Source organism: Haemaphysalis longicornis, unplaced genomic scaffold (assembly GCF_048455015.1).
Source record: "Haemaphysalis longicornis isolate Haplotype H1 unplaced genomic scaffold, Haemaphysalis longicornis Haplotype H1 scaffold_2, whole genome shotgun sequence".
Taxonomy (NCBI): domain Eukaryota; kingdom Metazoa; phylum Arthropoda; class Arachnida; order Ixodida; family Ixodidae; genus Haemaphysalis; species Haemaphysalis longicornis.
In genome coordinates, this window is record NW_027526295.1 from 181506823 (window position 1) to 181520325 (window position 13503).

Here is a 13503-nt window from a genome sequence, read left to right on the forward strand (position 1 = left end):
ATATTATTGCATAAAAAGGACAAAAAATACAAAATAAATTTTTGCTTAATTTAAAAGAACTGGCCGTCAAAACCTCCCTCAGCTCCATTCCACCCACGAAAGACAGTTTTTTAAGCCCAAGAACAAAAAAAATGTACTGCAAAAATTTAAAATTTTGAGCTACAGGGATGTAATATGGGCAGGAGTGAAGTAGTATGGGCCAGCTATGAAAACGTATGTACCAGTGTATTAACTGCACGTTAACATTCAAGTGATGCGATAAAACGGATCAGGAGGACCCCTGCTATCCGCCAGTCTTGTTTCTTTACGATTGTTTCAGGCGGTGGCCACACAGATTCTTTGATGTCGTAGAAAATTTGTTGCCGGAATGTGGCTGGAAAGTCGTCATTGATTCACAAGTTTCCTTTAATATCTACGTTAATTGATAGAAATTTGCGATGAAATTGATGTCATTGGAATCGAAACAAAGCGGCCTTTTCAGTTGCGCAACTTGTATTTTTCTTTATGACCCTTTCAATGTGGGCGAACTGGTCGCTGTGTCAGGGAAGCATATTGTCGCAAATTTTACGTCGTGATTCGTTAAATTCATGAATGCTTGGTTTTTGCTATGGCAAATAAAATACTACATCAACTGCAGGAAATTGTCGCCTGCTGTTGCCCGCGCTACCTGGTGGCATTAAAAAAATCAAACAGCAACAGCAACGAAAGGTGGTTTCACTAGATAGGTTTCACGTTCCGCTTGGAACGCTCGTGGAGTAGGGCAACGTGATTCTATAAACGTTATAGTAGGTTTCCTCGATTCACGCGCGTCTCCGCCGTACGGCAGCTCTGACATCGAGGCACCCGACTTCTAGCAGTGGAACGCAGTAAATTTATTTTGACTTGCGGAAACCTCTAGCGTGTTATCTTGGGAGGAACGATACGGAAGAGGGACATCATGAGAGGTGAGCGGGAAAGAGAAGGGAGGCATTTATTTGCCTGGGGCGCCAGTCGACTATTGTCTTTCGTCGACATTTGCAACGAAATGAGCAGATACGCGGCCAATTTTTTTGTTTTGCTGCCAACGCGTGAACGCGGTGTGTTATCTTATCCGGTGTTTTAAACGGGGTACCCGTTTGCTCCCTCTTTAGTATTTCATTCCGGCCAATCTTCTTGATAGGAGAGGGTGTCGCTTTGTCGTCACTGACTTGACTGTTCTTGTTTGATCGATAATGTTCTCTATCTAATTGGATGACCCTGGAAGGGAAAAGCGTTCTGGCATAAATGCATCCAAAGAAACGCCGTGGCATTCGATTCGCCGGTGCTGTATTGTGCTTGTCACTTTGTTGACTGCTTCTTCTCCGCTTCTGTTTTCCTCTTCTTTTATTGCGAGGCTCCAATAAACGTTAATTTCAACGAGAACCTTGCTTCGTTTTTAATTGCGTGGCAATAATAAAACCGCGCGGTAAGGACAAAAGAGGACACACCGTACTAGCCCTGCACTTGAAATGCAGAGTCGCACGCACGTTTCTGTGGATGCCGTGGTTGCTAGGGCGTACTGTACGCGGAGGTATAGACGTTTAGGTTGCTTGGACTGAACCGTATTGGAATTAAGTAGCAGGTGGTATGATTTCCCAGATAAGTTGTAAGTTACTATCAGTATTAGCCATATTTGCTACCACGATTAGTCCGTGTTGCATGCGTTTCACGTTTGCAATGTTTGCCCAACGGAAACAAGCCACATGTGCTATCCTGAGTGATCTGTGTTGCTGTGTTCCCCGTGGCAACACAGCAACAAATGGCAAGCAACAATAGGACATTACTCATTTTTTATTCCTCTTTTACTACAGCATGAAAGGTGAACACGAATAAATTTTCTTCGTCAATGAAGCCCAGTAGCCCATGCATTCAGCGCCGCGCGTTGACAAGGGAACAACATACTGGAATAGCGTTGACAAGGGAACAATGTACTGTAAGAGCTCACAGTCATGAACAGATCTGGGATGACGTACCATCTCTAAAAAACATATCATAGCTACTTCAAATTGTTGTACACATTGTTTGTGTTCTCCCGTGGCAACTCCACATGTTTTACATGTTTCTTGTGTGACACCGCTTCGTGGATGTCGCGCTTCGTTCCATGCCCCTTCTCCCCACGCGCCGACGTGAGGAACGCGTCACGTCAACCCCGCCACGTGACGTCAACCTTTTATGCACGGCGTGCGTCTCCCTCCAGGCCCACGCGCCGGCGTTCCGCCGCTGACGTCACGCTCATACACTGTGTCCGGTGGCTTTGATTACCTATCACGACAAACAGATCCGGCAGGTTGAAGTGAATGAGTGAGTGACGACATGATTTGAAATGCGATAGCATTTATGGGACGGCGAAGACATGACGACAGCGGGGACTGGGTCGAGGCGGTGGTTGCGAATGGAGAAAAGGCATGCCACCACCCTGGGGTGCACTGTACCTAAATTAAATGACGTGGCCCAGTGGCCGTCGAAGGGAAGTTTTGTATCAACCGTAGGGGGGGGGTTACCGGACAGGGCTTTGGAGAAGGTTGTTTAATATAAGTACAAGTAAAACTGGTTGGAGATGTTGGAATGACGTTTATGTAGTGCCATTCTGATGTCCGCCACCTCCCCTCGTCTCAAGAAAAAGACCACCGTTACCACAACCAACAAAAACAACTGCACAACACTTACGACCACCCCCATTTCTACTCACCTTGAACCCTTAATATATGACTGCAACCAATAAAACTAGGAGATACGTTACGCGACCGTTATTCGCCCCAGCGTCATTCGATTTGCCGAGACGTGCTCCTGCAAAGACGAGCCCTTCTGCAAGCGTGCTTGAATATTTTTTCCCGTGCTTTATCTGCGCGGATTTCACACACGCCCGCTTGGCGAGGAATAAGGCAAGACAAACAGTTGGGTGCGAGGCCAAATTTTCCAACAGCCGTCACTTTCTTACTTTTTTCGAGTTTTCTCCACCTTCACTTTTCATATTCTTAGTGTTATCCGAGACCTAAAATATCGTCGCGCTCTATATGCGAAGCCACGGCGTGTAGCGCAAATACGGTACTAGCGAGGACGCTTTAATGGTGTCACGTGATTGTCTCGCCCCCCAAAAGCACCGGGAATGAATCTTGCTTGGTCCTGTGAGATCTTCCCGGACGGCAAAAGTTTTCCGGAGAACTGTTGTTTGGTTTCGTATTTCACGGTGCGGACAGAGATGAAAGCTCTTTGTTTAGAGGTATATCCCCTTGCCTTACAAGCCACGTGCTCGTTTCCCGCCCTCTTCACTAGATTGAAAACATAAAAAAAAGAGGAATCTTGCACATCACATCCCATCCACCATTACCAACAGAGCAACACTAACCTACCAGCCAGCGTTATCATTCAGAGTTAACGTTCTATGTTAGCCCAACGTCTTATTATCCTTACGCAATTTAGTGAATATTGTCTTTTAGCTTCATGAAAGAACTCTACTGTTTCTGCTGCATGAAAAGCCCATAGGTATACCTATGTGCTTCCCGCATTGGTTCCAATGCAATGACCATGTAACGAACATTTTTTTGTTAATTTCTATTCATACCCGTACGATATGACTGTTACCACCATGATAATATATCACACCCGTGTCGAGCGTACCATTTTCAATATTGGCGTAGAACGTTTCACAATACGCAGGCGCAGTAGAGCTGGGCGCAGTCCTAAAATCCCCGCTTTAAAACATATCCCATGCCAACCGAGAAAGCTGCGCTTTGAGGAACTTCCCGGGAGTCGTAAGGTAATAAAAGTTTGGAATGGGCGACAAGCACAAAGAAGACAGGTGGCGCTTCGTGTCGTTTCGCTCGCATTCAAGACTTCATACTTACCTCGTGCTGACTTTTAGGCCTCATCTCTGGTCTTTTCCGGGGTGAGCCGACCTTATTTCATTCCAGGGACATACTATTTCCGTCCGACTTTCATGGTTCAAAAAAGAGGGCGTGCACCAACGCACCCTTCCGGTGTCAACGTCTAACGCCACGCCGCTCGGATACGGAACCTTCTCTTTTACGACCCCAAACTTCTCAGCCCTGCGCACGCTCTCGAGCCCCGCTCAAGAAATCTGGTAATCCTCACTCCACTAAAAATGTTGGTGGTTTTCACGTACGCAAATCTCTGACAATACAACTTTGAGCACGGCTTTCGGCTTTTACGGCTCGTAGTACGCGAGTGTACAAGTTTAGCGCAAAGCTAAATAGGTGCAAAGCGCTTACTGCGGAACGCTGTTTTTTTTTTCGTCACCCGGTAATTTCTAAAACTTCCCGTCCACACTTCAACGACACAAATTCCCGCTAACTACTATAGTGTCTATTATCACGGCAACCGTGAGAATTACCGTCAGAAATATCTCATGGCAGTCGCCTCTCATTGGCTAAGCACGCTACACGGAGATTCTATGGGATAAATAGTCCCTAAAAAGCCGTGTTTGTAGGTGAAGCCGTTCGGAGCGGCTGTGTTTTTCCAATGACGCAAGCTGGAAACCGCGCATCAGCCTTTGGCCGAGGTACTTCATCGTCTGGACAAGAAGAAAATACTTACAAGATCGTCCTTCTCCGTCTACCGACTGGTATTGTTGTTTTGAACACCGTTTTTCTGCATGCTGATCTCAAAGGTCGCCCGTGCCGTGCTCCTGACTTCAGGGATGCTCTTGCTCGAGTTATGGATCTCAAGGACATTATTAGCATTGGCCAATACCAGATGAGCCATGTATGGATGGTAACGTGCGTCAGTGCTCTTGCGAAGCAGAAGCTTGTAGACCTCGGAAGTTTTTCGGTGAAGTCCTTAAAGTGTATGGTGTTTGACCCGGATTCGCGGGAGGTCAAGGTAATGCTACTTTGGCTACCCCGCCACATGCAGAGCCGAAGAATTGTGGAAGCGCTGGAACCGTACGGCACTGTTCAGTCTGTAACTCGGGAGATTTGGCGTTGCCCTGGAATGGAGCACATGGAAACTTCGAACCGTGATGTCTGCCTTGCGTTGAAAGAAGGTGTCTCTGTGAGCAGTATCCCGCACATGCTAGATGTCTTTAGGATCCAGAGCTTGGTACTCATTCCGGGAAGACCACCGCTATGCCTTCGTTGTAGCAGGATTGGGCACGTGCGTCGGCAGTGCCGTACACCCCGTTGCTACCAATGCCGGCGCTATGGACATACGGTGGAAAACTGTGTAATTCCGTATATTGATAAACTGCGTCAGGGCCAGGCGAAGACTACAGACTATGAAACTTCCGAACACCTTATTATTATTTATTTATTATTATTCACAATACTGTAAGCCCTGTCGGGCTGTTACAGAGTGGGAACTACATCATACAATGACAATTCTAATTTACCAACAAAAGATTCAACTGTGTCTACATTTTCAAAGAAATCAGCGGCAAGGCAGTTCCAGTCGACAATCGTTCTGACAAGAAAAGTGTTTTTAAATGTGTCAATTCTTGGTGTATAGGGCATAATAGCGTGTGGGTGATTGGTTCGTGATGAGACTCTTCCTGGGGGACGCAAATAGAGATTAGTGTTTAAATTGAGCTTATTGTTGTAAAGCTGATATAAAAATTTTAGTCGAGCGATTTTTCGGCGAATGGCAAGTTGAGGGAGTTTAACCTCAGTGAGCAGGGTTGTTATTGACTGCCTCCTCTCATAAACGGAAAAAATAAATCGCGCTGCTAGCCTCTGAACACGCTCCAGTTTATTTATTTGATATTGGTGATGCGGGTCCCAAATTACACTAGCGTATTCTAAGGTAGGCCGAACAATAGTTTTGTACGCTTGAAGTTTAACCTCAGGAGGAGCACCTCTTAATTTACGTCTCAGTAGTCCAAGTTTGCGCTTAGCTGATCCGCAGATATTGTCGATATGTGCATTCCAATTTAGTGTATCTGTAATTGTCATACCAAGATATTTAATTTGGGTGGATCTTTTGATTTGGTTCATGTTCACTGTATAGTCAAACATTAAAGGCGTTTTCTTGTTTGAGACTGTCATGCAAGCAGACTTCTTAGGGTTGATTTCCATATCCCATTTTGCGCACCAATTGTGAAAAATGTTTAAGGCATCATTTAAACAAGTTTGGTCAGACACAGTCTTGACGCGTGTAAACAAAAGACAATCGTCGGCAAACAATCGCACTTCAATGTTGGGATGTACACCACTTGCAATGTCATTAATGTACAGCAGAAACAAAATTGGGCCTAAAACCGACCCTTGCGGCACACCAGAAGGGATGGACAAAAAAAATGAATGTTCTCCGGCTATTTCCACAAAATGTTGACGATTCGTCAGGTAAGCTTGAATCCACCTAATTATTTGTAAATTAACACCATAACCATGTAATTGATTTAAAGTTTCGCATGACATACCCTGTCAAAAGCCTTTGATAAATCTAATGAAATAACATCTATTTGTTATTTCGAATTCATAGCTGCAGCAAAGTGATGAACTGTTTCAAATAACTGTGTCACAGTTGAAAGGCGTCGGCGAAAACCATGTTGTTTGTTGTAAAAGAGGTTGTTATTTTCAAAGTACGCAACAAGATGTTTACCAATTATATGCTCTAAAAGTTTACACACTGTACATGTAATGGAAATGGGACGATAGTTTTCAACCATCAGCTTGTCTCCAACTTTGGGCACGGGCACAACCCTTGCTAGCAGCCAATCACTCGGTACAACACCAGTTTCCAATGAGGAGGCAAAAATTTCGACTAAGAATAATGCAACCCATTCGCAATAGCGCTTTAAAAACTCGTTCGGTATTTTATCAGGCCCTGAAGACTTCTTGACATCTAATTTTAAAAGCAATTCAATTATACCTTCCCTAGAGATAACAATGTCATCTTCATAGTGCCTACCATGTTCTTCACTTATCGAGGCCATGTCCGTCGGGCTAGTATATGTACTGTTAAAGAAATTGTTTAAAGCTTCAGCAACTGTAACTGGATCACTGCAAATATTTCCATTTAAAAGTACACTGGTTGTAGCCGGCTTTGACCCAACCAGGTATATCCAAAACTTCTGAGGTGAATTTTTCAAATAATCAGCCAACGTGGTTGAAAAGAAATGCTTTTTAGCAGTTTTTAACTCCTTCCGTACGTCGTTACTAAGCGTAGCGATGGCAACAGAGTTTCTCGATCTTTTTTGTCGTGCCCGGCGCAGTCGTCGTTTCAAATGAATTATATGTCGATTAATCCACGGGTTTGTTTTTTGTAAGCATTTCTTTCTTTTCGGCACAAAACGAGATAAGCATTCACTCACAGATGGATGCATCTGAAGTGGTGGATGCTTCAGGAGAAGTCAGCGCTGCCCCAGGCCTGGCCACCGTTTCCCAGCAGTCTCCCTCTGCCAACTTGGAGACACCACAGCATGACAACGTACTCCGGGAACCAAAACCACCCGATGGTGGGTTTCCAGATTCCAGGAAGTGCGGGCCAGTGGGGCCTGTCTTGCCTTCAGCTGAAGATTCCGGGGGCTTTGATGATGTCGGCCCGTCAAAGGAGGCCGAACTACTTGAGAGCTCCTGTGACAACGCATCTCTTCCCTGCAGTGGAGTGGCTAGGGAAGACAGCGCTACTTCCGCAAGCTTCACCAAGGCTGAGGATGGTTCTTCGGAGCCTAATAGTTCGCCGTCGGCATCGTGGGCTGATGCATCCCCTTTTTCTGAAGAGATGATGGACGCTGCTTCAGGGCCCCTAAAGCGGCCGGCCTCTCTTTATTCAGAGGAGACCTGTTCTGGTGCAGAGAAGAGGCAGGCGCCTGACCTTGCAGCAGTTGCAGGGGGAGATCCGGGAGCTAGCAGGTCAAATGTGCGGCCCACCCCACGGAGGCAGTCTCAGCGGTCGTCAAAAACTAGGGTGACTCCTTCTTTCGGTGAGGGGGGCGAATAGCTGATTCCTATGGCCAACTTTGTAGCAGTACACGTCGCCGCACTCAATGTAAGGGGATTAAGACAAAGACGCAGGCATTATCAGCTTCTGCAGCTTTTTCAGAGAAATTCTGTAACTATTGCGGCCATTCAGGAGACCAAGCTAAGTACAGATGAGGACACGCAGGCAGCTCTCCAGCCCGTTTTATCTGAATACAGTGTTTGCGTTAGCCACTCGGTTGGCCTATCAGGTGGGTGTAGGCTATTGGTTAGTAAAAACCTTGATGCGACTGTCCTTGCTTGCAAAGTGGATGATGTGGGGCGGTTTGTCTGCTGCGACGTTGACATATCGGGAACTGAATGGTGTATTATTTGTTTTTATGCCCCCAACAAATTGACTGAGAGGAGGAGTTTCTTCCTCTCCTTGGCTCAATTTTTGTGCACCGAGAGAAGTGTGCTACTGCTAGGTGATTTTAATTGTGTGTGCACTCCGGAGGATCGTGCAGCAGGTAACTGGCGCTATGATTCCAGTGCCGCGGTTCTCAGTGACCTGATTAGTGAATACGGCCTACTTGACATAGGAAGCGTTATAGGGAGCACTGTACACTTTACGTATTTCCATCGTTTTTCTAGTGCCCGTCTGGACCGAATTTATGTTTCCTCGGGAAAGTGCTCCATTGTGCGTGATTATGTTGTTCGGCCAATATTTTTTGCTGATCGTTGCATGGTCTCTGCACGGATCGGTCCACGGGGTAGGCACGCTCCTACCATTCCTTGGGAACTGTGGAAACTGAACAATAGTATACTCTGGGACGGACTTTTTCAACGCACAGCAGCAGCTTGCTTGAACGATACATTAGAACTTTCAAGTCTTAGTATTTTCCAAAAATGGGACCTTTTTAAACAAGAGATCAAAAACTTGGCTATACAGGCGTCAGTTCGGTCATCCTTTTTGAAGCGACTACACATGCGTGAACTCCGCAGTTCCTTGATGAAATTACATCAGGCCGAAAGAGCTGAGGCCGGAACATTTTTTGATGAAATATGTAATGTTAAAGCTCCGATTCAGCAGCATATGACTGAAAAATATCGAGGAGTCTTTGTTCGATCAAGAACGCGTAGGCTTTTGCAGGAGCAGCCAACACGACGTGCATTTGGGGATGAAAGGCAGTCAGCACTAGAAAAAGTTATAGTCGAAATTGAGTATGGGGGCCAAAGCTATTCTGATAGACGCAGTATACTTGGAGCATTTTGTTCCCATTATGAAAAACTCTTTGATGCCAACACGGGTACCTGTAGTACGCCTGATTTCAATGTATTCCTCCAGCCTTTTCCTAAACTCAGTGACGATGAGCGGGCTCTTGTAGAAGGACCGATTACGCTTGTAGAAGTGAAAATTGCCATTTCAAACCTGCAAACCCATAAGTCACCTGGACCTAATGGCCTCACTTCGGAGTTCTACCGAAAATTCCCGCGTGTTCTGGCACCTGCCTTACATGAAGTATTTACAAAGGCCTATGAAATTGACGTTCTTTCTTCTACATTTTACCAAGATTATACTGTACTAATCCCCAAAAGTGACAATGTAGAAAAGTTGAAAAGCGTGGATGGCTACAGGTCGATATCTCCGTGTAACTTTGATTACAAGATATTCGCGAAGGTGCTGGCACGCAGGCTACAGATTGCAATCACAAGTCTGATAGGTTCGCACCAGACTTGCGGGATTCAGGGGCGGATCATCCAGACGAACATCCATATTGCTCGTTCTGTACTGGAGTGCGTATCCGATGGTGCTGGGCAGGTTGCGCTCCTTCAAATCGATCTTGCTAAAGCATTTGACAGGGTTAGCCATCCTTTCCTTTTTGCTGTTCTGGAGTCAGCTGGGCTTGGGGAAGCCTTGTATAAAGTAATATCTTTCTGTTACAAAAGCTGTACAACCCGGTTGATTATAAACCGCGAGCTTTCTAAACCTGTAACCATTAGATCTTCCGTACGGCAATGTTGCCTGTTATCACCCCTTTTATTCGGTTTGTACCTTGAGCCCCTGTGCACTAGTATTCTCCAAAGCAGTTTCATTCATTGTTTCTCACTGGAAAACTATGAAGCCAAAGTTTTAGCCTATGCAGATGACCTTGCCTTTTTTGTACGGACCAGAAAAGTGTTTTAGAGGCAATGACACTGACACAGCGGTTTTGCGATGTAAGTGGAGCTAAGGTGAACCTTGAAAAATCAAGAGGTTTTTGGAAGGGCTGCTGGGGTACGCAGCCGCGTCAATATGGAGGCATAACATGGGCCTCTGAAACAATACAGTACCTTGGGGTTCCTCTACATCTGATTCGAAACAGTGGACCTCATTGGTCTTCTGGGCTTACTGTAGTGAAGCGTAAAACGCAGGCATGGATGGGGCGGGAGCTATCTATATTTGCGCGTGCAGAACTGTGTAATGTATTTCGTTTTTCCAAACTTGTTTATGTTCTGCAGGTTCTTAGTTGTGCAGGAAATAAGGTTCAAGCATTTCATAGAGTGTTGGCTACCTTTGTATGGCGGTCCAAGTGGGAGCCCATGCACCGCGATAACCTCTTCCTCCCGTTAAGGTATGGTGGTGCTGGATTGGTGCACTTGTTTGCACATCAGCTCGTTTCGCGGTTCTTCTTTTTCAAAACGACTGATCATCCATTGTTAAAGGCTTTTATTCAGCATAACTTCAGTGCTCATTTGCCTTTTTTATTTGCTCCAACCCACCCCGCGAATCCTAAGCCGCCTTGGGGCTTTCTGAAAGAGGTTGCTGACACTTTCAAGTTTCTTATTGTGCGTTTTTCTCTCGAGTATCTGTACGGTCTCTCCAAAAAGGAATCGATAGGCATTTTAATAGAAACTTTCTTTCCCTGATTCGATTTGATTGTGAGGTTTAACGCGCCGACGCAACGCAGGCGTTGAGGCGCGCCGTAGTGTAGGGCTCCGGATTAATTTTGACCTCCTGGGGATCTTTAACGTGCGCCGAAATCTCGTACACACGGGGGTTTTTGCTTTTCGCCTCCATCAGAAAAGCGGCCGCCGCGGCCGGGAATCGAACCTGCAACCTCGTGCTCAGCAGCGCAACGCCTTAGCCACTGAGCCACCGCGGCGGGGAAAATTTTATTTCCAGTGCCCATTTACCGCCAGGCATATCTGATGCTTTTAGATGACATTGTGTTGAAGCGCGCCAAGAAAATGGGCATCCAGGCGGCTGCAAAAACTTTCTTTTTTAAGTTGCACACATCCACGTTGCTTGTTAAAACATGGCTCAATAGTAAAGGTGTATATGTGCCTCGGTCTGTGAACTGTCGCTTGTGTAACCAGTCTGAGACAACTAATCACTGCTTTGTTCTATGTCGGGATGCTGTGTTTTTTTTTAATGTTCTGCAGCGGATTCTTAGAAAGGACATAGACATCACCCCTTACAGTATACGATTCCTGCCAGTGATGAAGAAGTGCTCCGTGCCATATAACCTTTTCGTGCTGATTGGATTGTTTAGCCTATGGAAGTGTCGCATGATTGACCGCAAATCGGAGGAACCTCGTGGAACGAAGTCAATTTTTCGCGAACAATGTGCGCTTGTGTACATTGTCTATGCGGCGCAATCAGCCGCCGGACTGGTTCTATCTGCTTGAGGCGTGTGTGTGCCTACCGCAATTTTAAAATGTGTCAGTGAGCGTACTGTTATATTAGTTAGAGTGCGAGTTTAGAGTTCCTCGGGCTAGTATTCCATGCAATAAAGGCAAAAAAAGCCGCTGTAGCGCTGTGGTATAGTACTGGCTTCTAAGCGAGGAGGCTCAGGTTCGAGTCCGACATTGCGAGGGGTTTTTTTTTGTTTTTTTTTCTGAATTTCTCGGTCGTCGTAATTTTGTTAATGCTTTCTTTTTTAGATGCGACGGCATCTCATTCACTCGCCTTGTCCCTCCATACGGCGTTGTCGTTGTCCGTCCACACCCCTGCCCCATTCTCCTCGCCGTGCGAGCTGCGCTCTCCGCCACTCACCCCCTCTCCTCTCCGATAGCGAACACTCTCTCGCGAGGGGCATTGGATTGGATTCGATTCGATTGGCTTGGCTTGGCTTGGCTTGGCTTAGATTGGATTGGATTTGGGCTGGATTGGATTGGATTGAATTTGATTGGATTGGATTGAATTAGATTGGATTTGAATTGGATTGGATTAAAGTGGATTGTGTTGGATTGTGTTGCGTCATAGCCGCGCCACGTTGCGTCATAGCCGTGGCAGGGGGTTCACGGCATGTTTCACGCGATGGGAGAATCAACCTAACGGAAACAACAACGGAACCCCCTATGCGTCGCATCTACACAGGGGTTCCCGCGAGGGGAGGTGGGAGTAATTTTTACTCTGGTTTTTATTATATCAAGAGATTGACGCACAGGACTTCTATAATGTGTTGGATTACGTTTAATACAGGTTGTGTTCTGTGTCGCTGGGCTGTGTTAGATTAGATTTGCTGCAGTTTCATTGGATTTGGGTAGGTTATGATGCGTTCGGTTAGGTTAGGTTACGTTAGGTTCGGTGACGTTATGTTATGTTAGGTTTTCTTCGGACGCAATATTATTCAGCAAATTTTAGGCCAGCCAGCTTATATAAAAACTGCCGCGAGAATTTCACGGGGGTAATTCTCACGGCTGCAGTGAGGTTAGATGCAGCCAAGTGTTCAATTACTGGACAAAATATCTAGTGGGCATTTCGACATACACTTCCGGAACTGCAGGTGCTCGCCAAGCTTTGATCGGAGAGCTCGGTTAGCCGCAGGAATGGCAAACAAACCGCACGACGAATCGTCGAGGCGTCGGAGATTACGCGACTTGATTGATTGATTGTGGGGTTTAACGCGCCGACGCAACGCAGGCGATGAGGCGCGCCGTAGTGGAGGGCTCCGGATTAATTTTGACCACCAGGGGAACTTTAACGTGGGCCGAAATCTCGTACACACGGGCGTTTTTGCTTTTCGCCTCCATCAGAAAAGCGGCCGCCGCGGCCGGGAATCGAACCCGCGACCTCGTGCTCAGCAGCGCAACGCCTTAGCCACTGAGCCACCGCGGCGGGTGATTACGCGACTTGGTTCGATGTGCGACAGCATGGCGTCCATTTAAAAGTTGGTTAAAAAGTCTGTTCATATCAAAAGTCTGTTTTTATGTTTTTCGATTAACTTTCTTCTTCCCGTTTGGATGCGATAAGTGTGAAAGATGCCCCATTTCACTGTCCGCAGCAGAACTAGATGCCCGGTCACGACGAAGCAACCAGATCCGCGCGTGTTGTTGTGAGCGCTGCCTTTGCAGAGCTTTTCTTTCACGGGTTTGGGGTTTCGTGTTTTAGTTACATTGTTTTTTGCTAGCTTTGATCTTTCTTTAGACGTTTTTTATAACGTGCGTATTAATACTGGTTGTGAAAGAATAAACTTTCAGTTGCGAGTCAACGCCGTGTTATTGTTCTCCTTCATTTTGCGTATTCGACATTTCGTGCTGTTTTCTAGTGAGGCCATTGGCATTCATGCTATGTGAAGTGGAGTTGAATCAGTGTTGTTGAGCCGGTGGTGACAATAAGCTGCCGCGGCTAGAATACTAAACTTGA

General features: G+C 46.1%; 1 protein-coding gene and 1 pseudogene across 1 annotated transcript in view; both read left to right on the forward strand.

Annotated features, from left to right (window-relative positions):
- LOC144167546 (uncharacterized) overlaps nucleotides 1–13503 on the forward strand; it is a 284946-nt gene that overhangs the window by 99485 nt on the left and 171958 nt on the right. The window lies entirely within an intron of this gene.
- On the forward strand, nucleotides 11064–11571 carry LOC144170936 (uncharacterized; annotated as a pseudogene).